Source organism: Lepidochelys kempii, chromosome 4, assembly GCF_965140285.1.
Source record: "Lepidochelys kempii isolate rLepKem1 chromosome 4, rLepKem1.hap1, whole genome shotgun sequence".
Taxonomy (NCBI): Eukaryota; Metazoa; Chordata; order Testudines; family Cheloniidae; genus Lepidochelys; species Lepidochelys kempii.
Genome location: NC_136383.1, coordinates 122,001,565 through 122,023,368, shown reverse-complemented (window position 1 = coordinate 122,023,368; position 21,804 = coordinate 122,001,565). Strand labels below are relative to the sequence as shown.

At 39.8% G+C, this 21,804-nt stretch overlaps 1 protein-coding gene across 17 annotated transcripts in view; it reads left to right on the top strand.

Annotated features, from left to right (window-relative positions):
* The window catches only part of ADD1 (adducin 1), a 136,130-nt gene that overhangs the window by 12,749 nt on the left and 101,577 nt on the right, over positions 1-21,804 (top strand). The window contains exon 1 of one of the 17 annotated variants that reach the window (XM_073342666.2): positions 15,780-16,343. The exons of the other annotated variants lie outside the window; for them this stretch is intronic. The gene's annotated coding sequence lies outside the window, so the exon portion shown is untranslated. Of the gene's footprint in view, positions 1-15,779; positions 16,344-21,804 lie in introns of those variants that run through there. 17 annotated transcript variants of the gene reach the window in all.

The window sequence follows — 21,804 nt, the reverse complement described above, 5'->3', positions numbered from 1 at the left end:
ATCAGCTGTTCTTAAAGGTATGACCATCAGGCAAAGTACAAGCAGTGTGGAAAGAGATCATAGTGTCCCAGTACAAAGGCAAAGAATCTTGCACTGTGTGTGGCAATTACAGGCCAGTATCATTGTTATCCTGGAAAGGTGGTCTTGTTCACATTCTCCTTGGTAGAATGCGGTTGTTCCTTAACAGACATTGTCATCACAGCAATCAGGTTTCACTGTTGGATGGTCAGCAGTGGATGCTGTCCTTACCCTCCAGCTTCTAGTTGAGCTGCACTGAGAATTTAATTACCCATTTCACATAGCATATACCAACTCAGAGCAGCCTTTATTCGGTTGACATGCCAGCAGTTTGGCTTGCACTGAAATGAGTTGGTGTAACAGATGTTCAGATAAATCTGGTGCACAATCTTCACACCAGTACTGCTGTGAGAATGCACATTGGTTCATCACTTTCCCTATGTTTCTACACAACCTCAGGTGTGTGACAGGGATGCGTTCTTGCCTGGTACTATTCTGTTGAGCTGCCTACTGGATATTAGGGCTTGCCACTCCACACATCAGAATCAAGACTGGTCAAGAAGCGTTCACTACAAGACTGCTGATGACACTGCCTTGCCTGTTGAGAAGTCCAGTAACTTCAACCCTGTCCTCCAAGATCTCTAAGATGCCACGCAGGCTATGGGGTTGAACATCTCATGGCAGGAGACCAAAGTCCAGAACCTTGGAGCTGGACCACCAGAACCCAGAACAGGTGGGGTCAGATATTGTGGAAAGTGTTAACAAGTTCATCTTATCTGGGTACAAGCAGAGTTCAGATGTTCACAGCAAAATGACTAATAGGATTCGCCACTTCTGCACGAAGTCCATACCTCGCTTATGGATGCAATAACATCTTAGCACGGAAACAAAGTTCAGGATACATCAAACCCATGTCATACCTGTATTACTATATGGGTCAGAAACCTGGGCCCTCCTACAGGCAGACTTGGTCAGACTAGAGGCATTTCATATGCACTGTCAGCGCTAAGTCCAGAACATAAAGTGGTTTGGCGGCAGCATCTTACAGAGATCTGGCCTTCCTTCAGTCATTCATTATATTCAAAAGTGGTTTTGCATGCTCTTCCACCATGTTACGAGGATGGGTAGAAATACCGTAGCACACCATGCTCTCAAACTCTCCATCGATATGCAAAGTGGTGCACACCCTGACTCTACCTGGCACTGACCAAAGGGCTGCCCCAGAGATTCATGGATTTGCAGGATTGAGCCAGATCTGGGAACTTCACCAGGCCTTATGTAGTGCAACACCCTCAGTTGTGATCACTCTGTCTGGCACAATGGTTTTTAATCTGTGTGTGTTTGATTATGACTGTGGGGATGAGAGAGTCTCAGCTTCTGGCCTCTTGTCTGCCCAGTAAGCCGAAGGTGATGACTTTTTTTGTGGCTGCCAGCCAAGCAAAGTCAGACATGATAGGCAGAAGGCTGGGGAGCTAGGGACCAGAGCACAAAGCCTGAGTGTAAGACAAAAACTGTGAAGGGTTAAGTAGGCCAGCTAAATATGAGGGCTAACTTACCGTAAATCGGAACATTCCAGCTGTTAGAGAAGTTGCCTGTGGCTTTTTCTTCTGTAATTTTTCTGGTGCAATATTTTTCAACAAAAGGAGAAAAACAGAAACCCATACAGCTGTGGTTGCCAGTCACTTTGGGGCTGGGGTCTTACCTATTCAAGCCCTCAGGTCTTCCCATGTCACCATCCTTATACAATCCCGCAATAGGTGTTCTTCCTGGAAGGCCATGAATTCACCCACCTCTCCATCTTCCTCTTTTTTCCATCTGTCTTTTTACCTTAATACCAGTAGCCAAACAATCTTTATAATTGTTTAGGGCTGTCAAGCGATTAAAAACATTAATCATGATTGATCGTGGGATTAAGCGCAATGTTAAACAATAATAGAATGCCATTTATTTAAATATTTTGGGATGTTTTCTACATTTTCAAATATATTGATTTCAGTTGCAACACAGAATACAAAGTGTACAGTGTTCACTTTATATTTATTTTTTATTAAAAATATTTGCACTGTAAAAAGCAAAAGAAATAGTATTTTTCAGTTAACCTAGTACAAGTACTGAGGTGCAATCTCTTTATCCTGAAAGTTGAACTTACATATGTAGAATTAGGTACAAAAAAAAAATCTGCATTCAAAAATAAAACAATGTAAAACTTTAGAGCCTACAAGTCCACTCAGTCCAACTTCTTGGTCAGTCAATCCCTCAGACAAACAAGGTTGGTTACAATTTGCAGGAGATAATGCTGCCCGCTTCTTGTTTACAGTGTCACCTGAAAGTGAGAACAGGCGTTTGCATGGCACTGTTGTAGCTGGTGTTGCAAGATATTTACGTGCCAGATGCGCTAAAGATTCATGTGTCCCTTCATGCTTCAACCACCATTCCAGAGGACATGCATCCATGCTGATGACGGGTTCTGCTCGATAACAATCCAAAGCAGAGTGGACCGATGCATGTTCATTTGCTGGTGGCATCTAACTCAGATAATGAAAAAGGTTGATTTTCTTTTTTGATGGTTCAGGTTCTATAGTTTCCGCATTGGAGGGTTGCTCTTTTAAGACTTCCAAAAGCATGCTTCACACCTTGTCCCTCTCAGATTTTGGACTGCACTTCAGATTCTTAAACCTTGGGTTGAGTGCTGTAGCTATTTTTAGAAATCTCACATTGGTACCTTCTTTGCATTTTGTCAAATCTGCTGTGAAAGTGTTCTTAAAAAGAATAAGTGCTGGGTCATCAACTGAGACTGCTATAACATGAAATATATGGCAGAATGCGGGTAAAACAGAACAGGAGACATACAATTCTCCCGCAAGGAGTTCAGTCACAAATTTAACGCTTTATTTTTTTAACGAGCATCATCAGCATGGAAGCATGCCCTCTGGAATGCTGGTCGAAGTGTGAAGGGGCATATGAATCTTTAGCATATATGGCATGTAAATACCTTGCAACGCCGGCTACAAAAATGCCATGTGAATGCCTGTTCTCACTTTCAGGTGACATTATAAATAAGAAGCAGGCAGCAGTGTCTCCCGTAAATGTAAACAAACTTCTTTGTCTTAGCGATTGGCTGAACAAGAAGTAGGACTGAGTGGCCTTGTAGGCTCTAAAGTTTTACATTGTTTTGTTTTTTGAGTGCAGTTATGTAACAAAAATCTTGTATTTGTAATTAAACTTTCACGGTAGAGATTGCACTGCAGTGCTTTTATGGGGTGAGTTGAAAAATACTATTTCTTTCGTTTATCATTTTTACAGTGCAAATATTTGTAATAAAAAATAATATAAAGGGAACACTGTACACTTTGTATTCTGTGTTGTAATAGAAATCAATATATTTGAAAATGTAGAAAAACATCCAAAAATATTTAATAAATTTCAATTGGTATTCTATTTTTGTTTAACGGTGTGGTTAATCGCGATTAATTTTTTTTGTTAATCGCATGAGTTAACTGCGATTAATCGACAACCCTATTATTCTTATTAGATTGAAATAATGCCCATGGTAAACATCCCCAAAGAGCACATATCTGTCTTACCTGGAGGGTGCACAAGATTGCTGAGATGCATGAGCTGAATTGAAGTTGCTTGGGATACGTCCACTTACAACTTCCATGTTATCCAATTATTTTATCTGTAACCATAACTCTATCTTTCAAGTCGTATGTTAAAATATTTACAACTACAATCCCATACTAACAAAATTTGATTTCTGGAAACTAATTTGTGCATCAGTAGCTACATTTAAGGCACAAATGTTAATAGTGACAGTAGGTGCCTTGTCTTCATTTGGGATAGTTCACATGTTAATTACCCTGAGGTTAAAAAAAAAAAAAAAAGACTTTTTTTTTTTTTTTAGTAGTGAATCATAGAATATCAGAGTTGGAAGCGACCTCTGGAGGTCATCTAGTCCAACCCCCTGCCCAGAGCAGGACCAATCCCCAACTAAATCATCCCAGCCAGGGCTTTGTCAAGCCCTACCTTAAAAACTTCTAAGGAAGGGGATTCCACCACCTCCCTAGGTAACTCATTCCAGTGTTTCACCACCCTTCTATGAAAAAGTTTTTCCTAATATCCAACCTAAATCTCCCCTACTGCAACTTGAGACCATTATTCCTCGTTCTGTCATCTGCTATCACTGAGAATAGTCTAGATCCATCCTCTTTGGATCCAACTTTCAGGTAGTAAAAAGCAGCTATCAAATCCCACCTCATTCTTCTCTTCCGTAGACTAAACAATCCCAGTTCCCTCAGCCTCTCCTCATAAGTCATGTGTTCCAGACCCCTAATCATTTTTGTTGCCCTTCACTGGACTCTCTCCAATTTTTCCACATCCTTCTTGTAGTGTGGGGCCCAAAACTGGACACAGTACTCCAGATGAGGCCTCACCAATGTCGAATAGAGGGGAACGATCATGTCCCTCGATCTGTTGGCAATGCCCCTACTTATACAGCCCAAAATGCCATTAGCCTTCTTGGCAACAAGGGCACACTGTTGACTCATATCCAGCTTCTCGTCCACTGTCACCCCTAGGTCCTTTTCTGCAGAACTGCTGCCGAGCCATTCGGTCCCTAGTCTGTAGCGGTGCATTGGAGTCTTCCGTCCTAAGTGCAGGACTCTGCACTTGTCCTTATTGAACCTCATCAGATTTCTTTTGGCCCAATCCTCCAATTTGTCTGGGTCCCTCTGTATCCTATCCTTACCCTCCAGTGTATCAACCACTCCTCCCAATTTAGTGTCATCCGCAAACTTGCTGAGGGTGCAATCCACACCATCCTCCAGATCATTAATGAAGATATTGAACAAAACTGGCCCCAGGACCGACCCTTGGGGCACTCCGCTAGATACCGGCTGCCAACTAGACATGGAGCCATTGATCACTACCCGTTGAGCCCGACAATCTAGCCAACTTTCTACCCACCTTGTAGTGCGTCCATCAATCCAGCCCATACTTCTTTAACTTGCTGACAAGAATACTGTGGGAGACCATGTCAAAAGCTTTGAAGACAAGGCATTAGTGCTGAGGAAAACCATTCAAATGTTTGAGTGCCAAATGCTGAGAATTTCAGACATTGGAAGTTATATGGTTAACCTGAAATTCTTGAGTAGCCATAACTTGCTCTCTGTTTCCCCAGACCTGAAATGACCTTCGTGCTTATTCACTTCTCAAACATGGTAACACTTGAAATAAAAAACACTCATCAGTATACAAATGTCTGGGAAAACATTGGAAGTGTTTAGCATAGATGTGAACATTTAAAATTTAATAACTGTACTTCACATTAACACCCTAATGTTCCTTTAGTTCAGTGCCCAGGGTTTGCTTATGTTAGTTAGATGTTTAAAATGCTTAGCTGCAGTGCATGCTCAACTTGTGATATTGCAATAAAATATTTTTCTTTCTTTAGTTTAATCAGCTGTGTAATGTAACATAGTATTTGGTGTTAATTTAAGAATTTTTATAGCTAAACTAAATATAGTTTGCACATTAAACAATATTGTTTTCAGTTCAACCTTTCGTTGCTCATATATAGTATAGTAACTCAAATACCTAAATAGGGCACCTAGAAATCATTAGGTGCACCAGGTTAGCTCCCCCTATAACAAATAGAAAAACTGATTTGTTAAACATTTATAGATGTGATGATAAAAAGTCCATTTTAGAAGAGTAGTTTAGTTCTCGTTCTCTCTTTTTTTTTTTTTAAATGACTATGTAAAGTAACAATTTACAGACGTGCTACTGATTGGACCATGATGTCAGCCTTTGTCGCCCAGTAGTTAAATTTTCAAACGGGCATCTTTGTGCGTTCTCCCATTTTGTCCATCACATTTGGGAGGAACAACCTGTAAACATCCACAAAGCGACTTCATTGTTCTCCTTCAAATTCTTTGACTCTCCTTTTTCCATGATGTCCACAAAAAATGTGACAGTGGTTGGTGGGCTACTGGTGTGCTCATATCACCAACTGTCTTTCTGCCCAATATTGTCATCTTGTTTCATTCTGCTCCCCATCCCTCTGTCCTGTGGATTTTAACTCTTTGTGGTGGGCCTGTTTTTCTTTTCATGCATCACAACAGGGTCTTGGTTCTTGACGAGGGCTCCTGCACACTATGGTAATAAAGGTAAATAATTACATTTCTCAAATTGCTGTACAATAAAATACTAGCTCTTTTAAAAAAAGAAAAGGAGGACTTGTGGCACCTTAGAGACTAACCAATTTATTTGAGCATAAGCTTTCGTGAGCTACAGCTCACTTCATGAAGTGAGCTGTAGCTCAAGAAAGCTTATGCTCAAATAAATTGGTTAGTCTCTAAGGTGCCACAACTATTCCTTTTCTTTTTGCAAATACAGACTAACACGGCTGTTACTCTGAAACCTAGCTCTTTTAAATGAGATATAAACTGAGTATTTCCGTCACCCCTCAACACTCTTCCCCTCAAAGATTTTAGTCAGACAAGGTTAGCAATGCCTGAGATCTCACTGATTTTTCTCTACTGTATTCAGATCCACAAATAAGATACTGTGTCATAAAACTGTTTGAATCTCTGCCTATGTGTTTAGAGTAGCTATATTGTGATGGTTTTGTTTATATGGTTCAGAATGTTGGGATGAGGGAACTAAAGATAAAATTCTTACTGCTACTTTACATTTTGTTTGTGGTTTAAAAGATATATAAACGTATTTAAATGGGCCATCAGAAGCTATATTTATTTTTTTCCTACACCACTAGTTGTAAGATATCGGATGTAATCTTTATACAAATGGAAACAAAGAGAGTCTCTTGAAATGCTGTATCTTTATTTTATTATAGTTCAGAATTCTGTGTGTCCTAAATCTGCATCACATATCCTTTCCATTGTGTATATCTTTTAGCAATAAACCTTTCATTTCTGGAAGGAAGTACAAGCAAATAAATCAGTTTTGGTGGGGATAGGATAGGGTGTGGATTAGATAAAGTTTGGAAGCTTCCTTCCTAACGGCTGTTAATCTGAATTCCGCACCACTCCTCATAACTGCCATTTGAATTTCCTGTTGATTTTTATGAATAATTAATAAAAAACAAGGTATTTTTCCACTTTACAGCATACAGCTAAGATGACGACTTCTTGTTTAAGCAATTAAATTCCAGTAGGTTTAATAATAGGGCCTAACTTAGCTTTATGAAAATAATACTTAACGTTCATAGTTATGGAAAGTTGCCTAAGAATGGTTAATATTAAGGCTTTTGTGTGTATCGGGAAGCATTTACTGTTGTATGAATACTGGAAAAGTGTATGTTTAATGTGCTTTATTGTTTTAGCCTTTCTGCCTTGCCACTTTCTTTTAAATATGCACAAGCTGTTTAAGGCCTAAACAGATAAGATAAGAAACTCCAAAGTAGTGCAGAAGCCATGTTTGGCAGTCATCTTCAAACAGTGGGTGACTTAGCAGATATACTAGAACTCTTTCAACATGGACAGACATCCTTGCATGGGATGCAGCCTTTCTGCTATTAAAAATACATACGTTTTGAAAGTATGTGCTGGTGCATAGGCAGTAAGAAGATTATCAAAGTTAATTAACTTGGCCATTTAGTTTGTGTAATATATTTAAACTAGACATTATGGATTAACCATGGCTCATAAACTGGGAGCTATGCAAATTTTAGTATAGACTTGTATGATAAGGATCATAATACCTTCCACATTATCACTGAAAAGTTACTGGGAAAATTACTTACCTTGTTCCCCAGTTTATGATGATGTCAGTAGTACTCTGCATTATCAGTTTTACTTTTTCTCCTTTCTGAGAAGATGCTTGGAAACTCAATGGGGAGTGAAAAAACAAAAACTGTTTTTGTGTGCATATATATAATGTATATATAAAATTAATTTTTAAGAATTAAAAACATTTTAAGACTTCTCAAGTGTGCTGTATTCGTCTTAAATTCAAGTTGACTGTGTCCCTCTAACTTCATGAGCTAAAATAGTAAAGATTAGTTGCTGTTTTATGTCTTAAATAACCTTTTCTCAGTTTGATATCATACCTGTATGCAATCAGTGGTTTTAATACCACATTTTTTGTAAGATGTGATTAATATGATGGACATGTTTGTTTCATAGTCATTTCCTGTATCCATGGCATATAATACGGTTAGTTCTGAAACTGATCTAATCAGCATCAGATGGCTTTGGCATAGTTCCCTGGTGATATGACTGTTCGTGACAGCAAGAAATATTTAGAATGTAGCAGCTTAGTATTTTATAAAAGCAAAGATGATGAATCTTGAGTAATAGTTTTTGTACATGTACCATATGTGCAAGCAGGAAGCACATCCCAGAGGGAGGGCTGTATTCTACATTCAAGGCACAGCTTGCATGTGGGAGTGCAAGACAGGTTGGCTCTCTGGGAGCTCGTAGGGATATTGTTTCTGCCTTGAGTGCAGGAGCAAACGTGTCTTGATGAGAGAATAATTTGAGGAAATTTTGAAAATCAAATCTATATTTCATTATTTTTTTCTCTTGAATTAAGGAAAAAACAACCATTAAATCATGTTTTATAATTGTTTTCATTGTTTCCCTTTTTTGCAAAATATAGTGGTGCATTCTCTGAGATATCTCTTTTATGTAATTGATTCTAAGAAACTCAGACCTTTGCTGTTGAGAAAGTTCTTTCCTATCTATTGAAAAACTTGATGTAAAATCCTCAGACCTATCTTTTAGCAGGTCAGCAGTGCAGTTCTTGAGCTAGCTCAATAATTTGATAAACGAATACCCCAGGCTAAAGTTACAGGGGGATTATGAGTACTAATTCAAGGAAATTATTTAATGATTAAGGGAAAATTGTCTTGCTATTTTGGTTATTTCTGCATCCTCTACTCCACCAGTCTGGAACTGATATTGATGTAACAGGAACTACACAGAGTTCCGATTTTTTGGTGCCTCTGCAGCATATCTTACTATAGCAATTATCTTCCCCGCTTTGTCTGCTTTGCCTCATATTGCATCTGTTCCAGCCCCCATATTTTTGCAAAAATGGAGGTAATAAGAAAAGGCTAGTCACTCTGACCTGTGTATTTGTTTTCTGTATCTTTAATCTATGCATTTGGAACAATACTAATAGTATTGGATTTGATTCTTGTTTATTAGCTAGCTGACTAATATTGTTTGTGTTAGGAATGTGAGTTTTTTTAAATTATAAGTGTTTTCAGTTAGTTATATCATTCCAAACTAGCATGATAGCTCACAACAAATAACATTTATCAGATTAGATCCTGCTACTACAAAATATTAGATATATTGAAAAGAGAATGTTTGTTTAATTGTAATTTACATTTGATTTTTCTTCTGTATTCCCAGAAAGGGAACAATCCAGTACTGTCTTTAAGACCAGTTTCTGTCATTCTTCTAAATAAAAGAATGACCATGTATTGCTTCCAGGCAAAATACTTGTTAATTCAGGTTATATGAATCAGGCCAGATTTCAGCTTCTGCTGCTCGTTTGCCAGTGGCTTTAGAATGGTTAAGTAAAGGAATAGTGCCTGGGAATTCTAGCATCCCTGGTGAGTGAGTTTACAGCCTACAAGACAGAGTGCAGTGGGAGGCCCAGAGGATGGATTAATGTATTTCTTTTATGTTAATGTAAGCTCTTTTTATTGTACAGTGCTACTAATAATCAAGTATTAATGTATGGATCCAGTATGAACAAAAAACTGAACTTTGCCCACCTGATAGTGCTCGCTAATGGGGCACAAATCACTTTCAGTTACATTTTGAGTTAGATTTTGGAGAGCAAAGCTTAGAGCTTGATCTTGCTTCTCTCAAAGCCCATGGCAAAATTTCATTTGAGAGCCCTATCGTGCTCCTGTTAGCACCCAATCCTGCAACATGCTGATTGCTTCCTGAGAGAGGCTAAATGCCCTCAAATTTCTGTTGATGTAGTTGAGAGAGTTCAGCATTTCACAGGAGGTTGGAGGATCCTGGCCTTAGAGTAGATATACCCTACAAATGTATGTATTCAATTTTACTAGATTGTTGATAGACCCTTCTATCGCCTAGAACTTTTTAAATTAGGCTACTGATAAATTTTATCCAAAATTTCTGATAATATAACAAGTGGCTATTTTAACAGTATGATGGTGAGGCACTGAGAAACTACAAGGGGGATGCTAGATAGATAGAATTAGATATTTTCTCCCAAGTGTGGGCCTTACAAGCAGGGCTGCCAAGTGTCTTGTATCTGAAAGCTCAGTCTCGCATTCTCGCAGACCAGCTAGATCTCACATATCCAGCTGGGCTACAGAAATGGCCCTGTAGTTATGGTACTGCTCTTCAGGTACTTTGCAGGCATTTCTACCTCCCCATTTGGATCCAGCTTGGAGAGCCTCAAGTGAGAAGGCGGATAAGCCTGGAGGAGGTTGCAACTAGTGGGACAGAAAGTATGTGGGGTTGTCTGGCCCCTCAACCCACCAGACAGCACCTACCCCAGGACACACTCATCTCACCACCCTTCAGACACCTCAGTGTACACTCACACCAACACCCTGCAACAAGTTGGTTAAAGCTCCATGTCCTATCCCTACCATTCCTTGGAGCATGGAGTGTAAGATAAGAGAGACTGTCTTGTACACCTGAAAAACATCAGACAGGGAGTTACACAGTACTCTGTACCTATTGTCAAGATGAGAACTGGATTACACTAGTTATCTGGACTTTCAAAAAGCCTTTGACTGAATTCCTCATAAGAAGCTATTAAGGAAGCTAAGTAGTCATGGTATGAGAGACAGCATCCAGTTGTAGAATGAAAACTGGCAAAAAGACAAAAACAAAAGGAATAAATGGCCAGTTTCTGACATGGCAAAAAAAATTTAACAGAAGGATTTCCTCAGGTTGCACACTAAGACTCAAGGTGTTTGATACATCAGTGATCTGGAAGAAAGGGAATGAATAGTAAATAATACTTGAAGATAGCACTGTTGTTTTGTTTACTTACACTGGAGTAGAGTAAGGAACTCCAGGAGGAGCTAGCAAAGCTAGATTAAAGCATGCTGGCAGATTCAGAGTTGACAAATGCAAGGTAGTACGTATTTGAAGGAATAATTTGAATTAGTAATACACATTACTGGCTCTGAGTAAACTATAAATACTCAGGAAAGACCTGGATGTCACTCTGACCAGCCCCCTGAAATGCTCAGTTCTCAGCAGTGGGCAAAAAAGTGCATGACGATAGATGTAAAAGGAATGGTTCTAATATTCACAGTATTTTCTAATGCCGTTATATGAATCTGTGGTACACTCTCAATAGGAATACTACATTCAAATGCTAGAGACATGAGAAGACTTCCTACATGTGGAGAGATTGAGAAGATAGGGATAGTTCAGTGCAGCGTGAGAGTAGGAGTGTAGAATAGTGTAGAGAAAAATAAAATAATGAATGATTACTGATGGGCACAGTATAAGAACCTGATGAGAATATTTATCTTTCTCATAATACAAGAGTCTTGGGTCTTGAATGAAATTTAAAAACAACACGTTTGAAACTGATTAAAGGGAATATTTATTTAAACAAATCCTAACTATCCTGTGGAACTGATTGCCACCAGATATCATTGAGGCAGATAACTTATAGTTCCAAAAAGGATTAGACATTCTTATAACGTCAACTACAATTACATTAGATGTGTTAAATATATGAGAGAGAACTCATGCTGGACGGCATAAGTCATGCGTTAACTGTCCGTTATTGTTTCTTAAAACTTCTATAAATCGTCTGGTCCTGGCCCACTGTTAGAGACAGAATATTGGACTAGTTGGATCACTGGTCTGATCTTGTGTGGCAGTTCCTATGTTCTTACAAATGGTTTCGGTCTTGACCTATAAAGCTGCAAATTGTTTGGGCTCTAACTTCTTGAGAAATAGTTTTCTCCCTATAAGGTGGTTGCAAGTAGTAGAGGCACTTATTTTAACAGTGTCCTGGTTTTTAAAAAGGGACATTCAGATCGCAGTTTCTCATGAAGGGTTTCTCTACTCTGCAGCTGATCCTTTGTAGAGGGCCTTTTGGGAAGGGCTGAGTGGAGGAATATGGATGTTTGGGTATGAAGGTATCAATGTGGTGTTGAAAAGTATGTCTGTTCACAGTTTCCGTTGTGCACCAGTGGTTAATTACCTTATTAGTCTGATATTTTTTCTTAGTGTAGACAAGACTTCAGGAATTTTGTCACATGGCTCATTGCTGTACAACACAAGACTCTTTATTGTAAGAATAAGAATCTAACCCAGGCATTTTACATGGTGTATCCAACTTTACCACTAGGCTACTGCTGAATATCTTTATCCATTTTGTTTGTTCATCCTGATGATGCCTCATGCTTTTTTTCTCTTGAACCAGAAGCCTGGCACTTATGAGCAACCCTGTATAAAATAAGCCAGTGTGCATGTGTCTGATAGAGGAGAAAAAAGTGGGAAAAAATGTTAACTTTCAGGGCTCCAAGATGTGGTGGGAAATAGCTGAAGAAATCCAATAATTTGTAAGAAGTTGGAAATTTGACAAGTCCTTATTAACAGCGAACTACTGCCTTCTGATGAGTGATGTTTTATGGGATGGAACTTATTGATGATCAGTGGCTAGGAAAATAATAATACATGTATTAGTATTAGGGGTAGTAAAATGTCACCGTTACAGTGGACGTGTCAGTGACTATCATTATTATCTTGGACCCTTCTTGGTCATACGAGAAAACAAAACTAACAAGTTGATGGTTTTGTTTTAAAAAACAGAATAGGCAGAGGTTTAAACTTCTTAAACACACACAAAAAGCCAAATTGTTTAATAGAATCAAATTGTGAACATTGACTTCTTATAACAGAGTAATCTTATTACTTTTGTCCACATCCTCCTTCCTCCTATTCTTTTTCTAACTAGTTGCCTCTGGTCTTAATTTAGATTGTAAACTCTTTGGGGTAAGGATTATGTTTCTGTGGTCCTGTTCTGCGGTTGGATCTGCATGGGTGGACGCTACTTACATGTGGGGAGGGTCTCACTGAAGTCAGTTAGACTCTACATGGGCATAAAGATCTGCACAGATCTAGTTGCAGGAGCCTGTTTATATACAGCACCTAGCAAAAAAATCCTGTTACCTTGGTTGGGTTTTCTAGACACTACTGAAATATAAATGATCTTCAGGAGATTTTTGTCTGTGTATATGTTTTTCATGTGGAATAACCAATGGTCCAGATGAAAGTTCAGTACTGTTCAGATTATACTCTGTAAAGGCACACAGAGAATTGCTCACATGGTTTAGCAGAAATGTGAACAGGATAACATAATGAAGTCCATTTTTAACAGATGACGTGTTTTAATTGCCTCGCCCAGTTGTTTTTTGAAATCCCACCAGAGAGAGCCTGGTTAATCTGAAGGACTCTACAAATTGCTTTGAAAAGACACTGTGTAAATGTGAGGTGACTAAAAAGAAAAGGAGTACTTGTGGCACCTTAGAGACTAACCAATTTATCTGAGCATAAGCTTTTGTGAGCTACAGCTCACTTCATCGGATGCATACTGTGGAAAGTATAGAAGATCTTTTTATACACACAAAGCATGAAAAAATGGGTGTTTACCACTACAAAAGGTTTTCTCTCCCCCCACCCCACTCTCCTGCTGGTAATAGCTTATCTAAAGTGATCACCTTACAATGTGTATGATAATCAAGTTGGGCCATTTCCAGCACAAATCCAGGTTTTCTCTCCCCACCCCCCCACCCTCCCCACTCTCCTGTTGGTAATAGCTTATCTAAAGTGATCACTCTCCTTACAGTGTGTTTAACCCTGGATTTGTGCTGGAAATGGCCCACCTTGATTATCATACATTATCATACGAAAGCTTATACTCAAATAAATTGGTTAGTCTCTAAGGTGCCACAAGTACTCCTTTTCTTTTTGCGAATAGACTAACACGGCTGTTACTCTGAAACCTGTGAGGTGACTATACATGTACTTGGCTCTAAAAATGTTGAAACTGATGGGATGCCAGAACAAATGTTCTTATACATGAAATAATGCTTAGCAGTGTACAAAGGTGAATTATCATGACACTGCTGTGATGTAAGTACTATCACCATTTCACAGATGTTAGAGAGGTTATGACCTTCCCTAGGCCACAGAGGGAGTCCTTGTGAGAACTTGTATCAGAAGTCAGTATTCTTGAATTCCAGTCCTCTGCTCGGTCCACTAGACTATGCCATCTCTAACTCTGACTACAATAACCTTATAACTAAGTTTAAAAACTATCCTTATGTACAATTTCAGTAATAAGATCGTGCAAACAATTCTACCAAAGATTGTCTGGAAGCTGTAGTCAGGAACAAACTGTTAGAATAGTTTTCATAATATTCAGCAGCTACACAAGAGCTTGGTTGTTCTGACATATTTTGCACCATATACACTCGTTGACCAAATTGCAATTGGAAACCTTTCTGGTCATGTTTTAACAGTGGTTGAGCATGATTTTTAAAGCCAAGTAGAGAGAGAGCCTCTGGCTACTACTATGCAGGCGGAAACAAGGTAGGAAGAATTTTATTTTATGTATTCTGACTAGTCTTGTAATCTGAGCTGGTGCTCAGTTAAAATCTTGGTGATAGCATAAATAAAGTTGTTCAGTTTTCCCTTTGCTAAAGGTGTATCTTGCAAATGGCTTTTATGTGCTAGGGGCCTTGTCTGTGCAATGAGAAGTGGTTGTATTTAACTTCGCAACTATGGGGAATGCATTTGGTTTGTTCTATCAAAACAGCTTACTGCAGCAGAATTCTAAGATGCAATGTGCATGTAAAGAGAAATGGATACCCCAGATGGAACTAAGAAGAGAGAGTATCCTCCATTGTCACTCTTACCCCTTGGTGATGAAGGCTTGATTATAGTAAGCATGTTTGGTGCTAAGGAAACAGCCTGTACATTGTATTTAAATTCATTTTTATATTTACCAGACTTTTTTTTTCTAACTTCTAGTTACAGAAACCTTTGATCCCTGCTTGGATCTATATTAGAATGGGGTTGTAAAGTTCCTGCACAGCTGTGGGGTGTTAAACTGTCTCTCTCTAAGGCAAGAATATTGTATAAAATGATCTGCTCAGATAATTTTACAATGTAGACTGGCTTATTAAAGTTTGTTTGTTGATAGTATAGCAGCATAGTGGAAGAGCTCTGCACTACCTTGCAGCAGGCCTACACATTAGTCACTCTGCCTCTTTCTTCTGAGACCCACAGGGTTGAGGAAGGAAGTGTCTCATGTATAGGGCCCTACCAAATTCACAGTTCATTTTGGACAATTTCATGGTCATAGGATTTTTAAAATAGTAAATTTCATGATTTCGGCTATTTAAATCTGAAATTTCATGGTGCTGACCCAAAAGTCAGTTGTGCGGGGGGACGCAAGGTTATTGTATGGGGCTCACGATATTGCTACCCTTACTTCCGTGCCGCTGCTGTAGTGGCACTGCCTTCAGAGCCGGGCAGTTGGAGAGCAGAGGCAGAGCCCAGCTCTGAAGGCAGAGCCGCTGCCAGCAGCAGCGCAGAAGTAAGAATGGCATGGTATGATGTTATCAACCTTAGTTCTGCGCTGCTGCCTGCAGAACTTGGCCCTCAGGCAGCAGCCGTCATTCTCTGGCCGCCCAGCTCTGAAGGTGGCAGCACAGAAGTAAGGGTGGGATGGGATGGTATTGCTACCCTTACTTCTGCGCTGCTGCTGGTAGGGTGCTCCCTCCAGAACTGGACGCCCAGCCAGCAGCCGCCACTCTCCAGCTGCTCAGCTCTGAAGGCAGCACAGAAGTAAGGGTAGCAATTCTGCGACCTCCCCTAAAATAACTTTACAACCCCCCTGAAACTCCCTTTTGGGTCAGGACACCCAATTTGATAAACTCTGGTTTCCCCCGTGACATCTGTATAATATAGGGTAAAAACACACATGCAAAAAGACCAAATTTCATAGGGGGAGACCTGATTTCATGGTTCGTGACACATTTTTCATGGCCTGAATTTGGTACGGCCCTACTCACAGACAGCTGTAGCGGCACAGGAGCTAGCAAACAGAGCTGTAAACAGGGGAGTTTGAGTGGGAGTTTGAAAGGGGAGTTTGTCTTGTGGTGCTTGTGTGGGGTTTGGTTTTGCTGTGGGTGGTGGTGTTTTGGTGTGATTTGTGTTTCCCAGATTAACAGGATTTAGGTGGGAAGGCTATGACAGATTCAGAGGTGGCAGTGGGAGTGACCCATGTAGCAGATGACACAATGAAGATGACTGGATGTGGAAGCTGTGGTATGTACATGATCCTGGAGGGGGTACCTGGTAAGAGTTTTGTCTGCATGAAATGCCGTCTGATAGAGCTGATGGAGGAAAAGATCAGAGGTTTGGAGATGCAGGTGGAAAGTCTGGTAGAGTTTAGGAAGGGGTTTGAGCAGATTATGGAGCAAAGACATGAGGTATCTGAAGGGAAAAGCTCAGACTTGCAGATGGAAGCAGGACTAGGGAATTCTGAGGGGAGACTGGGTGAGGAAAGTGGTCAGTGGAAGCATGTGACTAAAAGAACTAGGCAGAGGAAAAGACGGGCTAGTGAAGGAGAAATAGAGCTTCAGAATAGGTTTGCAGAGTTGGAAAATGAAGAAGGGGCTCAGCAGGTAGTCACTGAAGGTGACAGGGCAAGGAAGAAGAGAAGAGCGGTTAGTCCTATAGGAAAAGGGGAAGAGTTAATGGAGATTACACCAAATATGAGCCCCAGGAGGATACAGGATGAGTTAAAAAGGATTACAAGGGAGAATGGGAATGGAAAAAACTTGCAGCCAGAGGGAACAGGGGATAGACTGGAGAATAGCACCGTCACTAGGAAAAGGCAGGTCTATGTGATTGGGGACTCTTTACTGAGAAGAATAGATAGGCCTGTAACCAGAGCTGATCCAGAAAATAGGAGGGTGTGCTGTCTTCCAGGTGCTAAGATACGGGATGTAGACCTGAGGTTAAAAAGGATTCTAAAGGGAGCAGGAAAGAATCCCCTAATTATCCTTCATGTGGGAACAAATGATACGGCTAGATTCTCGCTGGAAAGTATTAAGGGAGACTATGCTAGGCTGGGGAGGACGCTTAAGGAAATTGAGGCTCAGGTGATCTTTAGTGGGATTCTGCCTGTTCCTAGAGAAGGGCAACAAAGGTGTGACAAGATTATGACTATCAATAGATGGCTTAGGCAGTGGTGCTATAAGGAGGGCTTTGGGATGTATGGCCATTGGGAGGCATTCATGGATAGAGGACAGTTCTCTCGGGATGGACTTCATCTGAGTAGGGAAGGAAATAGACTTCTAGGATGGAGGCTGGCACAACTGATTAAGAGAGCTTTAAACTAGGAATTTGGGGGAGATGGTTGGGAGATGTCCAGGTAATCTCCACGCCAGAATTTAGCATAGAGTGGAAAGAAAATGAAGTAAGAGTGGATACAGCTGTAGGTAGGAGGAAGGGCAGTGTAGATACAAGTCTAATAGGTTATACTGGTAGTAAAATAACCGTGCCTAATAGGGTACAGAATGTGAGTGAGGCCAAACAGCAAAAATTAAGATGTTTGTACACTAATGCAAGGAGCCTAGGTAACAAAATGGAGGAACTAGAGTTACTGGTGCAGGAAGTGAAACCAGATATTATAGGTATAACAGAGACCTGGTGGAATAGTAGTCATGACTGGGCTACAGGTATTGAAGGGTATGTGCTGTTTAGGAAAGACCGAAATAAAGGTAAAGGTGGTGGAGTAGCACTCTATATCAATGATGAGATAGAATGTAAAGAAATAAGAAGCGATGAAATGGATATGACTGAGTCTGTCTGGGCAATAATTAAATTGGGGAAGAAAACTATTAGAGCCTCCCCTGGGATAGTGCTTGGGGTGTGCTATAGACCGCCGGGATCTAATTTGGATATGGATAGAGCCCTTTTTAATGTTTTTAATAAAGTAAATACTAATGGAAACTGTGTGATCATGGGAGACTTTAACTTCCCAGATATAGACTGGAGGACGAGTGCTAGTAATAATAATAGGGCTCAGATTTTCCTAGATGCGATAGCTGATGGATTCCTTCAACAAGTAGTTGCTGAACCGACTAGAGGGGATGCCATTTTAGATTTGGTCTTGGTGAGTAATGAGGATCTCATAGAGGAAATGGTTGTAGGGGATAATCTTGGCTCAAGTGATCATGAGCTAATTCAGTTCAAATTGAATGGAAGGATTAACAAAAATAAATCTGCAACTAGGGTTTTTGATTTCAAAAGGGCTGACTTTCAAAAATTAAGGAAATTAGTTAGGGAAGTGGATTGGACTGAAGAATTTATGGGTTTAAAGGTAGAGGAGGCCTGGGATTATTTTAAATTAAAGCTGCAGAAGCTATCGGAAGCCTGCATCCCAAGAAAGGGGAAAAAATTCATAGGCAGGAGTTGTAGACCAAGCTGGATGAGCAAGCATCTTAGAGAGGTAATTAAGAAAAAGCAGAAATCATATAGGGAGTGGAAGAAGGGAGGGATCAGTAAGGAAAGCTACCTTATTGAGGTCAGAATATGTAGGGATAAAGTGAGACAGGCTAAAAGTCAAGTAGAGTTGGACCTTGCAAAGGGAATTAAAACCAATAGTAAAAGGTTCTATAGTCATATAAATAGGAAGAAAACAAAGAAAGAAGAAGTGGGACCGCTAAAAACTGAGGATGGAGTGGAGGTCAAGGATAATCTAGGCATGGCCCAATATCTAAACAAATACTTTGCCTCAGTCTTTAATAAGACTAAAGAGGATCTTAGGGATAATGGTAGCATGATAAATGGGAATGAGGATATGGAGGTAGACATCACCATATTTGAGGTAGAAGTGAAACTCAAACAGCTTAATGGGACTAAATCGGGGGGCCCAGATAATCTTCATCCAAGAATATTAAAAGAATTGGCACAAGAAATTGCAAGCCCATTAGCAAGAATTTTTAATGAATCTGTAAACTCAGGGGTTGTACCGTATGATTGGAGAATTGCTAACATAGTTCCCATTTTTAAGAAAGGGAAAAAAAGTGATCCAAGTAATTATAGGCCTGTTAGTTTGACATCTGTAGTATGCAAGGTCTTGGAAAAAATTTTGAAGGAGAAGGTAGTTAAGGACATTGAAGTCAATGGTAAATGGGACAAAATACAACATGGTTTTACAAAAGGTAGATCGTGCCAAACCAACCTGATCTCCTTCTTTGAGAGAGTAACAGATTTTTTAGATAAAGGAAACGCAGTGGATCTAATTTACTTAGATTTTAGTAAGGCGTTTGATACTGTGCCACATGGGGAATTATTAGTTAAATTGGATAAGATGGGCATCAATAGGAAAATTGAAAGGTGGATAGGGAATTGGTTAAAGGGGAGACTACAACGGGTCCTACTGAAAGGTGAACTGTCAAGTTGGAGGGAGGTTACCAGTGGAGTTCCTCAAGGATCAGTTTTGGGACCAATCTTATTTAATCTTTTTATTACTGACCTGGGCACAAAAAGTGGGAGTGTGCTAATAAAGTTTGCAGATGATACAAAGCTGGGAGGTATTGCTAATTTAGAGAAGGACAGGGATACCCTACAGGAGGATCTGGATGACCTTGTAAACTGGAGTAATAGGAATAGGATGAAATTTAATAGTGAGAAGTGTAAGGTCATGCATTTAGGGATTAATAACAAGAATTTTAGTTATAAGCTAGGGACGCATCAACTAGAAGTAACGGAGGAGGAAAAGGACCTTGGAGTATTGGTTGATCATAGGATGACTATGAGCTGCCAATGTGATATGGCTGTGAAAAAAGCTAATGTCGTCTTGGGATGCATCAGGAGAGGTATTTCCAGTAGGGATAAGGAGGTTTTAGTACCGTTATATAAGGCACTGGTGAGACCTCACCTGGAATACTGTGTGCAGTTCTGGTCTCCCATGTTTAAGAAGGATGAATTCAAACTGGAACAGGTACAGAGAAGGGCTACTAGGATGATCTGAGGAATGGAAAACTTGTCTTATGAAAGGAGACTCAGGGAGCTTGGCTTGTTTAGCCTAACTAAAAGAAGGTTGAGGGGAGATATGATTACTCTCTATAAATATATCAGAGGGATAAATACCAGAGAGGGAGAGGAATTATTTAAACTCAGTACCAATGTGGACACAAGAACAAATGGATATAAACTGGCCACTAGGAAATTTAGATTAGAAATTAGACGAAGGTTTCTAACCATCAGAGGAGTGAAGTTTTGGAATAGCCTTCCGAGGGAAGTAGTGGGGGCAAAAGATCTATCTTGCTTTAAGATTAAACTCGATAAGTTTATGGAGGAGATGGTATGATGGGATAACATGGTTTTGGTAATTAAATATTCATGGTAAATAGGCCCAATAGATTGTGATGGGTTTTTAGATGGGGTAAGATCCAAGTTACCCGGGAAAGAATTTTCTGTAGTATCTGGCTGATGAATCTTGCCCATATGCTCAGGGTTTAGCTGATCGCCATATTTGGGGTCGGGAAGGAATTTTCCTCCAGGGCAGATTGGAAGGCCCTGGAGGTTTTTCGCCTTCCTCTGTAGCATGGGGCACGGGTCACTTGCTGGAGGATTCTCTGCTCCTTGAGGTCTTCAAACTACAATTTGAGGACTTCAATAGCACAGATATAGGTGTGAGGTCTTTTTTAGGAGTGGTGGGTGAAATTCTGTGGCCTGCATTGTGCAGGAGGTCAGACTAGATGATCATAATGGTCCCTTCTGACCTAAATATCTATGAATCTATGTAAACCTTTTGGGTAGCAAAGGAGCGGTGTTGACAGATTGCAAAGGGAGTCTTGTCCCTAACCGGAAGGAAGGTGATTACAGAATATGGGGCTTTTGGGGGATGGAGAGAGACATTCTCAAGGCCCCATCAGGAATAAGGAAGGATTAATTTTGTTGGCCTCTATGCAGAGTGTGCACAGAAGCCGTTTAAAAAATGAGTGACTACTACTTTTAACAAACAAATATGAGACTTTGCATAAACAATTCCACAAGAGTTCAGTATCGTTTGCTTTTCTTTTTTTTTCTTAAGTATAGTGATTTGTTGCATACATTTTAAGTTAACTTATAAAATACTGTTATCAAACAACTTTTGGAGAAAACACTTAGAATATAATATTTGAGAGAATATAACGAAAGTTAGCATAAATGTGTCTGAAGGTAATAGTGTGAAGGTGAGGTAATATCTCTTATTGAACTAATTTCTGTTGCTGGAAATTACGAGCTTTCAATCTACACAGAGATCTTCATCAGATCTGGGGAAGGAAGCAGAGTCTGAGCTAAATACAAGTTAGGACAGATTGTTAAGCAGAAGGGGTAACATGTTGAAGTTGGTCACTTGAAATGAAATGGGCAGTTGGGGATTAGCTTGTTATTCATAAAGGGTTTGCAGTGGGCAATTAAGAGTCACAGGCAGTGTGCTGTGTTACAAATTGTAACGAGTCATAAAACCAGCTTCCCTATAAAGTTCATGGGTTTTGGTATCAAGTAAATTTATGAATTTAAGTTCCCAAGCTCACCTTTCAAGTGTTTGCAGGTTTCCTTTGGGAGCAAGTACTAAGAGATCAGTTATGGCATGATGACTTTGTATAAAGTGTTCTCCCATGGGTGATACGGTGTTTTTGTCTTCTGTCATTTTTCTGTGTGAGTTCGTTAAGAGTGCAGTGATTGTCTGGTTTTTCCCATATAGTTGTTGGGGCATTTGACGCAG